Genomic DNA, 13,002 nt, shown 5'->3' on the forward strand with positions numbered 1-13,002 from the left:
AATAACAAAGTTGTGGCTCTTTGAAAAAGGGGTTACAAAAAATGGAAATACCCCTTGTACTTAAAGGGTTAAGTAGAAGCATGCATTGGTGATTTCCTCATCTCAGTTTATTGAAACAAAAGCCAACAACAGTGGTTGCCAGTATACCACCCCAAAAAATTTCAATGTCTCAACAACTTGTCATGTGGGCTTGAGCATCAATTACAGCTTGACAACGACGTCTCATGCTGTTCACAAGTCGAATTATTATCTGCTGAGACATCTCACTCTTCCCAAAGGATGGTCCTCTGGTCACTGATGTTCTGGGGTACAGAGTTATGAGCCTCTACACAGCGTCTCAGCTGATCCTACAGTCATGGCCAAAAGTATTGACACCCCTGCAATTCTGTCAGATAATACTCATTTTCTTCCTGAAAATTATTGCAAACACAAATTATTTGGTATTATTATCTTCATTTAATTTGTCTTAAATGAAAAAAACACAAAAGAGAATGAAGTGAAAAGCAAAACATTGATCATTTCACACAAAACTCCAAAAATGGGCCAGACAAAAGTATTGGCACCCTCAGCCTAATACTTGGTTGCACAACCTTTAGCCAAAATAACTGCGACCAACCGTTTCCGGTAACCATCAATGAGTTTCTTACAATGCTCTGCTGGAATTTTAGACCATTCTTCTTTGGCAAACTGCTCCAGGTCCCTGATATTTGAAGGGTGCCTTCTCCAAACTGCCATTTTTAAATCTCTCCACAGGTGTTCTATGGGATTCAGGTCTGGACTCATTGCTGGCCACCTTAGAAGTCTCCAGTGCTTTCTCTCAAACCATTTTCTAGTGCTTTTTGAAGTGTGTTTTGGGTCATTGTCCTGCTGGAAGACCTATGACCTCTGAGGGAGACCCAGCTTTCTCACACTGGGCCCTACATTATGCTGCAAAATTTGTTGGTAGTCTTCAGACTTCAAATAGCCATGCACAAAGTCAAGCAGTCCAGTGCCAGAGGCAGCAAAGCAACCCCAAAACATCAGGGAACCTCTGCCATGTTTGACTGTAGGGACCGTGTTCTTTTCTTTGAATGCCTCTTTTTTTCTCCTGTAAACTCTATGTTGAGGCCTTTGCCGAAAAAGCTCTACTTTTGTCTCATCTGACCAGAGAACATTCTTCCAAAACGTGTTAGGCTTTTTCAGGTAAGTTTTGGCAAACTCCAGCCTGGCTTTTTTATGTCTCGGGGTAAGAAGTGGGGTCTTCCTGGGTCTCCTACCATACAGTCCCTTTTCATTCAGATGCCGACGGAGAGTACGGGTTTACACTGTTGTACCCTTGGACTGCAGGGCAGCTTGAACTTGTTTGGATGTTAGTCGAGGTTTTTTATCCAACATCCGCACAATCTTGCGTTTAATTCTCTTGTCAATTTTTCTTTTCCGTCCACATCTAGGGAGGTTAGCTACAGTGCCATGGGCTTTAAACTTCTTGATGACACTGCGCACGGTAGACACAGGAACATTCAGGTCTTTGGAGATGGACTTGTAGCCTTGAGATTGCTCATGCTTCCTCACAATTTGGTTTCTCAAGTCCTCAGACAGTTCTTTGGTCTTCTTTCTTTTCTCCATGCTCAATGTGGTACACACAAGGACACAGGACAGAGGTTGAGTCAACTTTAATCCATGTCAGCTGGCTGCAAGTGTGATTTAGTTATTGCCAACACCTGTTAGGTGCCACAGGTAAGTTACAGGTGCTGTTAATTACACAAATTAGAGAAGCATCACATGATTTTTCGAACAGTGCCAATGCTTTTGTCCACCCCCTTTTTATGTTTGGTGTGGAATTATATCCAATTTGGCTTTAGGACAATTCTTTTTGTGTTTTTTTCATTTAAGACAAATTAAATGAAGATAATAATACAAAATAATTTGGTATTACGGCATTAATATCTTCAGGACGTCAGTTTTAGCAGGACCTTCACTGGCGGGCATTCTTCATACAGCTAATTCATAATGATACCATAATCCCTTTCCATTTAACCTAGACCTTACAGAGGGACCTCATATCAGACCACCCTCTATGAGACAAGCCATAAATAATGGGCAGCACTATTGCTTTGCAGCACTGGGTCATGGGATAAAATGTCACCTAGGAAAATGTTTGTATCTTCTGCCTGTGTTTGCTGGGGTTCTTTCCATTTTACTCCCACACTACAAAGACATATTAATATGGAATTTAGATTTTGAAGACAATGATGACAATGACTAATACACAGAATATGAAGGCGCTATGTACCATAAGGAACCATAATAAACAAATAAGCAGTGTAACACATAGATGGCTATAATGGTCTGCATCCACCATTGCATTTTGCCAGTAGCAGCTCCCAAATCAAAATCAGATTCCATATTAAAAGAACCTTCTATGATGAGATAACCTCTTTGAAGTGAAGAGTCCATAGGCTTGCAGACATAAAATAAAGGGGTTGAGTACATTTTAGCATGCTGTGCAGCTTACAGTAATGTACACATCATTAGTATTTGGCACCGCTTGCTGTTTCCAGTAGTCACAACATTTCTGCAGTTTTGCGATTTGCATTCTTGCGGTCATAGGCTGACAAGAGTTTTTTTTTATTCTCAACAGAACATTGAGCGAAACAGCAGAAATTCTAGTCAGTACATGACTGCAGCTATGCATATTGTATGCTTGCTGTGACATGATGACCAGTAGAACTTTCAAGTAGTGCCGTATCTTAAATGTGTCTACATTACAAACTGTTAGACAAAGTTAACAGCTAGACAAAAATTTACTTGGGGTGGACAAGCCCTTTAACGAACTGATCGGTTACTCATCCTCCCCAGCTCCGGAAATAACTTGCATGTCTACAGTACTCATAACGGCTGCAACCAATTACTGGGTTCACTGGCTCTGTCAAAGTAGTGAACACTAGTGATCAGCTGCAGTATGAGTGCAGTAAATGTGATGAGCACAAGTGCTCATTACTCGAGTTTGCCTAGGGTGCACGAGTGATATGTTCGAGTCCCCGTGGCCACATGTTTCGTGCCTGTGAAACAGCCACAAACCATGCTGGGATTTCCCTTGTCAGACAATCCCCGCATGTTCTGCGACTAACAGCCGCAAAACACGTGGCCGCGGGGACGCAAGCATCTTAATCCAGCATCTGCGATGTTCGCTGCATAACCAATCACCCTTGGCAAACTCTAGTAACCAGCGCTTGCGCTCATCACTACTCATATGGTTACACAATAATGTTGTAGCAACAAGCGGCTTTATTGTGTGAGCAAAGCTCCAATTACAGACTAGGTGATTAGAGTTTAGGGAGAGCCAGTGAAGTGTAGCACACAAGTAATACAAGAACCAGAATTCTAAGTTAGTTTTCTCAAACATGTTTAATACAAGCAGTCACTTCTACTAATTACTATATGGTTTTGGGATGTAACTTTCAGGGTTATTTTACGATGACATTTTACCAATGAGTGTTGTAGATGCTGCACGTGCAGCTTGACCAGTGAAGACGTTTTCTAGTTCTTGTACGTAAAGCTACCCACTGTATAATAAAACAACTTTCTAGGTTTCAACTATTCACTATTTTAATATCCATTTCTCGTCAGTGAATAGAATCATTCTCGGTTACATCTAGAGGCAGAAACTATTCACAAACCTCTAAAAGATGGCCAATCCATACACCCAAGGACCACAACTCATCCATATCCCTCATACACTTGTTCAGGCATGCGTGTTCTCAATGGTGGTGGTGGGGTATTTGCCAAAGTAAGACAAATTTGGCATTAGCCCATCTCCCTTTAGGGCAAAGAAATGGGCATTCTGCTGTCAGAAAGTTAGGACACCCATTCACAATAGACGGCCGGCCTTCCCTGATGAAAGTGTCAGGCTCAATCTTGTGTGAATTGGCACCTTAAGGCTACTTTCACACATCAGGTTTTTTTGCATCAGGCACAATCCGGCAAATGTTAGGAAAAACAGATCCAGCGCAGATTGTGAAAAACTGATGCGAAAGATCCATTTATTCGACGGATCCAACTAGCATATCCAGATAATTGGATAAAAAAAAAAAATTGGAGCATGCTCAGTTTAAAAAAACGGAATCCGGCGCTGGAATCCGTCATTTTCCAGATCTGGCACCTTTCAGCTCCCATAAGCTTCCATTCTAGCAAACAGCCAGAAGCTCCGGATCTGGCGCTTCCGGCTTTTTCGCTGGAGACAAAAAACGTTGCTATGAACATTTTTCCCAGTAACCGAAAATGGCAGATTTGCCAGATCCGGCAAAAACCGGACGAAACGCAAGGTCATCCTGCGCAATCCAGCACTAATACAAGTCTATGGGGAAAAAATGGATCCGGCGGCAACATTCGCCGGATCCGATTTTTTGAAAATTAGCCGCATTGAGCCTGATGGTGAAAACCTGATATTTGAAAGTAGCCTAACAGTTGAAAATTTGCAGCCAATCAAATACAAGAAAAAAAACCCCATCTTCCTTTATTAATATTCCATTCAAAGACAACCCATGTCAAGTTATATGACGCGTGCACACTGCGTTCTTAATTGTCTCAAGCGCCAGGATTTTCACCTGCAAGACAAGTTCTGGAGTGTGGGGCGCTAAGTTGAGCTTCATGTTGCGTCCAGTCCGGTGAGTTAAAGGCATCAGCAGCCCCAATGTCTCTTCTGTCCCACTGTCATGCCATCATGTATCAGTGTATGTAAAATAGAGCATCTTGCAATGCAGTGCTGACAACACATAAGACCGCTCTACAGTCAGTGAACTAAGGAGCTCTGAGCTGCTCGCGCCATCAGCTCGGGCAGAGCCACTGAGCTCAGTTATTGGTTGCAGTGGTGCAGACAATAAGACATCTGGAGCTATGGCAGACATTCAGTGCTGGACTCAGGGAGGATGAGTGAAACAGGGTTTGTTTCAAAACCAGAAAACCCCTTTAAGCGCTTTATGGATGTGAACATATACAGTAGTGTTTAAAATAATAGCAGTGTGTTCAAAATCATGCGTTAATCATAAAATCTTTATACTAGTTTTTATCTCCAACATTGGGAACATAGAAAACTGCGTGCAAATTCAAAACATATATATATATATATGCAGCGCCCCAGAGACCTGGTCGTTGCAGTATGGCCCCAAGGCGAGTAACGGTACGTCCGATGGCATTAAAGAGTTCTCCTGACCAGGTATCACCAGAACACATTACACTTCACACTCCGGCCACTAGGGGGAGAAAAATGCTTTATTTATTGGGCCACTCCTCACACTGGTAAAACTAGGGGCTGGGGAGGAGGTTAGTCAGAAGCTGACTGGGTTGGAACCAGGCAACATCCCGTGGCATGGGGTGTTGCAGGGAGAAGGCACAGGGGGGTCCCTGTCAGGTGTGGGAACCTGTCAGGCGCCTAGCGACAGAACAGAACGGAACGGAACCGCGCCTGCACACCTTGCGGCGGTATCCTAAGAAAGAGACAAGAGGGGAAGAATATTGTGGAACAGTGTAAACGAGATCAGCACAAAGGAGAGCCAGTAAGAGTCGTGCCGAGAGAGGAAGGCAACATCTTACTGAGGCGCGTAGTCGGTGGCCGGATCACCGTAGGAGTAACTGACTTCAGACCTTACTTCAAATTCCGCTGGACAGTTGATTATAGGTTGGCTGTCTACCTTTTACACCTACGAAGACATAGGGGGCAACATTGGGAGAGGGGCGTCTCTAGGGTCCCGGAAGACCTCCAAGCCTTCCCGTCAAACGGGTGGCGTCCTAGCCATAACATATCTGGGGGATGTTAGAAACTAGCAACATCTGGAACCAAAGAACGAGAGAGAGAGAGAGAAAGCTGTAGAGAACGAACGAAGAGAAACAGCAGTTGTGAGGACTATCCCGAATGCTCAGCAGGGTAGGACTACAACACACAGGCGCTATTGGTAGGCAAAGATTTCCATCTGCGAAGGAAACTCTGGATGTGCCCATCGGAACGGCCGGTCTCTGATAGCCCGGTTGAACGTGCTCTGGACTGAGTGTACTGAAGCCTTCAGTAAAAGGTAAAGAGACTGCAACCTTGTGTCCTCGTTATTGTCTGCACCTCACACCTTATCCATTCACACTACTGGGAAGCCCTGGGGATTTACTTCACCTGTGGGAAGGTATACCATCCGGCTGCTATTCCATCACCCCAGCGGACCCCACAGCAGCGTCGGTCACCCTGACCGAACACCACAGGTAGCGTCACGAACCCCTGACAGACTGTACTACCACTTTCATTGGACGCCCCTTAGCAGGGTCACGACCGGGTCCAGCCACCGTGACAACCGCATAACTGAGCAGAAAGGACCGGTACCGAGTGACTAGTGGCCCTGTGTCTGGGGGCGCTCCAACTATATATATATATATATATATATATATATATACAGTTAGGGCCAGAAATATTTGGACAGTGACACAAGTTTTGTTATTTTAGCTGTTTACAAAAACATGTTCAGAAATACAATTATATATATAATATGGGCTGAAAGTGCACACTCCCAGCTGCAATATGATAGTTTCCACATCCAAATCGGAGAAAGGGTTTAGGAATCATAGCTCTGTAATGCATAGCGTCCTCTTTTTCAAGGGACCAAAAGTAATTGGACAATGGACTCTAAGGGCTGCAATTAACTCTGAAGGCGTCTCCCTCGTTAACCTGTAATCAATGAAGTAGTTAAAAGGTCAGGGGTGGATTCCAGTTGTGTGGTTTTGCATTTGGAAGCTGTTGCTGTGAGCAGACAACATGCGGTCAAAGGAACTCTCAATTGAGGTGAAGCAGAACATCCTGAGGCTGAAAAAAAAAGAAAAAATCCATCAGAGAGATAGCAGACATGCTTGGAGTAGCAAAATCAACAGTTGGGTACATTCTGAGAAAAAAGGAATTGACTGGTGAGCTTGGGAACTCAAAAAGGCCTGGGCGTCAACGGATGACAACAGTGGTGGATGATCGCCGCATACTTAATTTGGTGAAGAAGAACCCGTTCACAACATCAACTGAAGTCCAGAACACTCTCAGTGAAGTAGGTGTATCTGTCTCTAAGTCAACAGTAAAGAGAAGACTCCATGACAGTAAATACAAAGGGTTCACATCTAGATGCAAACCATTCATCAATACCAAAAATAGACAGGCCAGAGTTAAATTTGCAGAAAAACACCTCAAGAAGCCAGCTCAGTTCTGGAAAAGTATTCTATGGACAGATGAGACAAAGATCAACCTATACCAGAATGATGGGAAGAAAAAAGTTTGGAGAAGAAAGGGAACGGCACATGATCCAAGGCACACCACATCCTCTGTAAAACATGGTGGAGGCAACGTGATGGCATGGGCATGCATGGCTTTCAATGGCACTGGGTCACTTGTGTTTATTGATGACATAAGAGCAGACAAGAGTAGCCGGATGAATTCTGAAGTGTACCGGGATATACTTTCAGCCCAGATTCAGCCAAATGCTGCAAAGTTGATTGGATGGCGCTTCATAGTACAGATGGACAATGACCCCAAGCATACATCCAAAGCTACCCAGGAGTTCATGAGTGCCAAAAAGTGGAACATTCTGCAATGGCCAAGTCAATCTCCAGATCTAAACCCAATTGAGCATGCATTTCACTTGCTCAAATCCAGACTTAAGACGGAAAGACCCACAAACAAGCAAGACCTGAAGGCTGCGGCTGTAAAGGCCTGGCAAAGCATTAAGAAGGAGGAAACCCAGCGTTTGGTGATGTCCATGGGTTCCAGACTTAAGGCAGTGATTGCCTCCAAAGGATTTGCCACAAAATATTGAAAATAAAAATATTTTGTTTGGGTTATGTTTATTTGTCCAATTACTTTTGACCTCCTAAAATGTGGAGTGTTTGTAAAGAAATGTGTACAATTCCTACATTTTCTATCAGATATTTTTGTTCAACCCTTCAAATTAAACGTTACAATCTGCACTTGAATTCTGTTGTAGAGGTTTCATTTCAAATCCAATGTGGTGACATGCAGAGCCCAACTCGCGAAAATTGTGTCACTGTCCAAATATTTCTGGCCCTAACTGTATATATATATATATATATATATATATAAATATATACATATATATATATATATATATATATATATATATATATATATATATATAATTTTAAACTAATTTACAGAAAATAAAAAATGAACATTGGGCTGTTATAATATAATATAGTTATAGATATAATATAGATGTAGATGTATAGATATATACAGTATATATATATATATATATATATATATATATATATATATAATCAGTGTCTGCATTTGTCTTTACAAACTCACAATTTGTACTATTTTTTGAGGACTGAGCTTTCATGTGAGTCACTAACCTAATATTTAGTTGCTACAGTTTTTTTTAGAACTGCTTCACATCTATGTTGCATAGAGTCACCAACTTCTGGCCCAGTCAGCTGTTATTCCTGCCCAGGATGTTTAGACTACATCCCACAATTTTTTGACACTTGTCGGCTTTGCCTCAGAGACAGCATTGTTTATGTCATCCCACAAGTGTTCTATCGGATTAAGGTCCATGGATAGGGCTAGCCATTCCATAACCTCAATTGTGATAGACTGGAACCAAGATTTTGCTCATTTACTGGTGTGTTTAAGGTCGTTGTCTTACGAAACAATATTTCAAGGGCATTTATGCCATTTAAAGGGCATATTCTCTTCAGCGTAAGGCAACATGACCTCTTCAAGTATTTTAATGTATGTAAACTGGTCCATGATGCCCGGTATGCGGTAATTAGGTCCGGCACCATAGTAAGAGAAACATGCCCATATCATGATGCTTACACCTCCATGCTTCACTGTCTGCAGAGTGTACTGTGGCCTGAATGCAGAGTTTGGGGGTCGTCTGATGAACTGTCTGCAGCCCTTGGACCCAAAAAAGAACAATTTTACTTTCATCTGTCCACAAAAATGGTTCTCCATTTCTCTTTAGCCCAGTTGATGTGTTCTTTGGCAAATTGTATCCTCTTCAGTTCATTTTTTTTTTAACACTGGGACTTTGCAGGGACTTCTTGCTAAGAGATTAGCGTCACACAGGCATCTTCTCGCTGTCACTGTCCTCACAGGTAACTTGAGACAGTCTTTGATCATCCTGGAGCTGATCATTGGCTGAGCCTTCGCCATTCTGGCTATTCTTCTATCTATTCGAATGGTAGTCTTCCCTTTTCTTCCATGTCTCTCTGGTTTTCCATTTTAAAGCATTGGAGATCATTTTAGCTAAACAGCCGATCATTGTCTGCAGTTCTTTCTAAGTTTTACCCCCTCCAATCAACTTTTTTATCAAAGTACGCTGTTCTTCTGAACAATGTCTCGAATGACCCATAGTTCTCAGGTTTTCAAGGAGAAATGCATGTGCAACATGTCCCAGCTTCACCCTTAAGGGCCACCTGTTTCACGCCTGTTTCTTCACAGAATGATTGAACTCAATAACTGAACTCCACGCTGCTATTATTTTGAACACACCTTCTTTCAATTATTCTACTACACAGATCATGAATGTGGAGTGTGTTGGTTTTAGATTCTACTGCACCAACTGGTAAATTGTTTGACATATGGTAATATCATTTATACCAAAACCACTGATTAATCTGGTTAATTATATTTGACAGTTATTAACTTAAACACTACTGTAGGTCTTCAATCTTACGGCTTTCTCAAAGCTCCACTCCATTTTTTTTTTCTTTCAGCACTGGAGTGGTGGTTTAAATCTAAGCCCTATCACATACTCACCCACCATCGTCTTCAGTTTTTTTTTGTTGCTGCTCCGATCCCCTTACTCCACCCTGTGAGCGCAGCTTCTGACTGTCCAGAAGTCAGAAACTACGTCACAATAGTGTAATTCAAAGTCGGAGGCCAGAACAAGACTTCTCAAGGTCACTTTTTGCCGGGGCCAACGGGAGCTGCAGCAAAAAAGGATGAACCGCCAGAAGGCAAGTATCAGTAGACCAAAATTCACCGCACACCCTTAGTGGAATATCTTTCAGAAATTACCAATTTATTCAATATGCACAAAATCAATCAGATAGCATATGTACACTGGAAAAATAATATGTGACACAGATTACTGACGTTTCGATCCCTCCCGGGTCTTACTCATAGGTCGCTGAATCCAGGTGTTGTATGGGAGCAGAACTCAAGAAAAGGGAGAGGATGTCCCTGTAGTATCCACGGGCTAATAATCCCAGAAAATCAGATGTGGTGGTATAGGGTGCCTATTGTGGCTGTGGACCTTGTTTGCAGTGTGAATCAGCGGCGCTCCTGTACCTTTCTGTGAGGTGACACATACTACACCTGGATTCAGCAACCTATGAGTAAGACCAATGGTGGACACAGTGTCAGCAGCTACAATTTAGGCCCCTTTCACACGTCAGTGTCTCCGGTACATGTACTGACAGTTTTCTCATGTACCGGAGACACTGACACACGTAGACCCTTTCAAATGAATGGGTCTATGCACATGTCTCCGTGTTTTCACGGACCGTGTGTCCGTGTGCAAAACACAGAGACATGTCCGCTTTTCTCCCACAGCATGTACCGCAATACGTCCTGCACACGTGCACACGGAGAACAGTGTGCACTCTCCTCCATGTGCACGTACCGCCCGCAGGAGAGACAGCGCTACAGTAAGCGCTGTCCCCCCCTGCATGTGGTGCTGAAGCTGGCATTCATTCCTTCTCCCCAGCAGCGTTCGCTGGAGAGAAGGAATGAAAAATCAAGGTTTTTTTTTTTCGTGTTAAAAATAAAGTTTGTGGGTCACCTCCCGCCTCCCATCCCCTATGCGCCTGCCCGCCCGCTTGCCGAGAAATACTCACCCAGCTCCTGCGATGGATGCTCCCTCTATTCATCACTGTAATGAGCGGTACCATGTGACCGCTCACACAGGACCTGCTGCCGGCGCTGAGAGCATACATCACAGGAGCTGGGTGAGTATTTCTCGGCAAGCGGGCGGGTGCACAGGGGATGGGAGGCGGGAGGTGACCCACAAACTTTATTTTGAACACACAAAAAAAACCTTGATTTTTCATTCCTTCTCTCCAGCGAACGCTGCTGGGGACAAGGAATGAATGCCGACTTCTGCACTAAAAGCAGGGGACAGCGCTTAACTGTAGCGCTGTCTCCTGCACGGTCCGTGTGGTCCTCAGTCGGCACACGGGTGGCACACGGCTGCCGCACTTGTGCCACACGTGTGCCACACTGATGTGCTACGTGAGCACACGGACACGGATAACTCCAGTACCCATTTCTCTGGTACCGAAATTATCTGGACGTGTGAAAGAGGCCTAAGACTGCATCCACCCTCCTGTTACCTAGTATATCTGACTACAATATAGCCTCTTGGCATCCACCATAGTGCTATCCTGCGGTTGGCCATAGTATTTGTATCACAACCCTCAGTACGCAACTGACGAAGGTCTTTTGTATGGACTGAAACATTTTGTAATGCTACTGTTTGGGATAGAATAAAATGACCAACAATTTTTACACAAAGTTGAGTGCCGGGTTCTATTTTTATTTAGTACTGAATTATTGGGAACCTACCTGAGCACCATTAGTCAGCTGTGCACACGTTTTCTTTGTACAGCATTCTGTTTCAGACATGGAGGCGGGGGCACCACGGGTTCAGTCATTGCTCTGAGCATACAGAGCAGCCACTGTAACTGCAACCGCCGGGGGCGCGGTAACAGCCGCAGGTCTGTATTTTCACAACAATGACAGAACCTGCGGTGCCCATGACTGAAGCCGAATGCTGGCAGGAAGAATGAAGTTTAATTTTCTTGCTGCTGTTCTTGGCTGCGTGCAGGTGTCAGACTGCATAATGACTCTATTAAGTATAAGCAAATTGGGGAAAATAAAATATAACTTAATAATTCCTTTTTATTTACCTATGCCGAGGGAGAGCTACTGCAGCAGACCTAGTATATTTTTTGAGGGGCAATTGTTTGGGCCTCCGAACAAAACAAGATTAGTCCCTTTTTGGATAAGATGTTAACTGGTTATTGGGACGTTTTGTATATGCGTAGTGGTATTCGGCTATGTTTTATGTATGCACAATACTTTGACACTTTTGGCACTTTACGCATAATTAGTATTGTCAATAATAACATTTTTAAAAAAGGAATTATTAAAAGTTATATTTTATTTTCATCAATTTGCTTATACTATCTATTCCTGACTTGGGTTGATACTGCCTCTACTCTTTCATAATAATGCTGTTAACCTACAGATTAACCGTATAGTGTTATTTCTGGTCACAGGTTCCCTTTAACATAGCACAAAAATCTAATATATAAAGCTGAATGTGTGTGTGTATGTGTGTATGTGTGTATGTCCGGGTATGGCATCTGCACCGTCGCAGCTACAGCCACAAAATTTTGCACAGTCACACATCTGGATACCGAGAGCGTCATAGGCTATGTTGTGAGGCGAAATTTTAACCCTGCGCGTTCCAATTCACCAAACAATTTTGCCCCTATCTACATAATGGGGAAAAAGTGAAAGGAAAAGTGTTGGAGGCAAATTGACAGCTACCAGATGTGAACAAGGGGGACTTAAAGAATGAGAGCGATGGCGCCAAAGAGTATATACCGTACAGTTGCTAAGGTGGGGCCCCGACATGAGATACTCACACACGGGGATATGAACACACACACACAATAGCACGTGCTTGAACACATATACCACCCTCAGCACACATTTCACCACACATACACCAACCTTGCAACATAAAAGTCGAAACACAAAAGTCGCCGCTCAAAATTCGACATGCGCAAAACTCGCCACATGCAAAACTAGGCTCAGGCAAAACTCGCCACACGTGCAAAACTCACCTCATGGAAAACTCGCCACACGCAAAACTTGCACAAGCGGAAAAATTGCCACATGCACAAAAGTTGTAACACATGCAAAAGTTGCCTCACACAAAACTTGCACATACTCAAAACGCACCACAC

Source organism: Ranitomeya imitator, chromosome 4 (genome assembly GCF_032444005.1).
Source record: "Ranitomeya imitator isolate aRanImi1 chromosome 4, aRanImi1.pri, whole genome shotgun sequence".
Taxonomy (NCBI): Eukaryota; Metazoa; Chordata; class Amphibia; order Anura; family Dendrobatidae; genus Ranitomeya; species Ranitomeya imitator.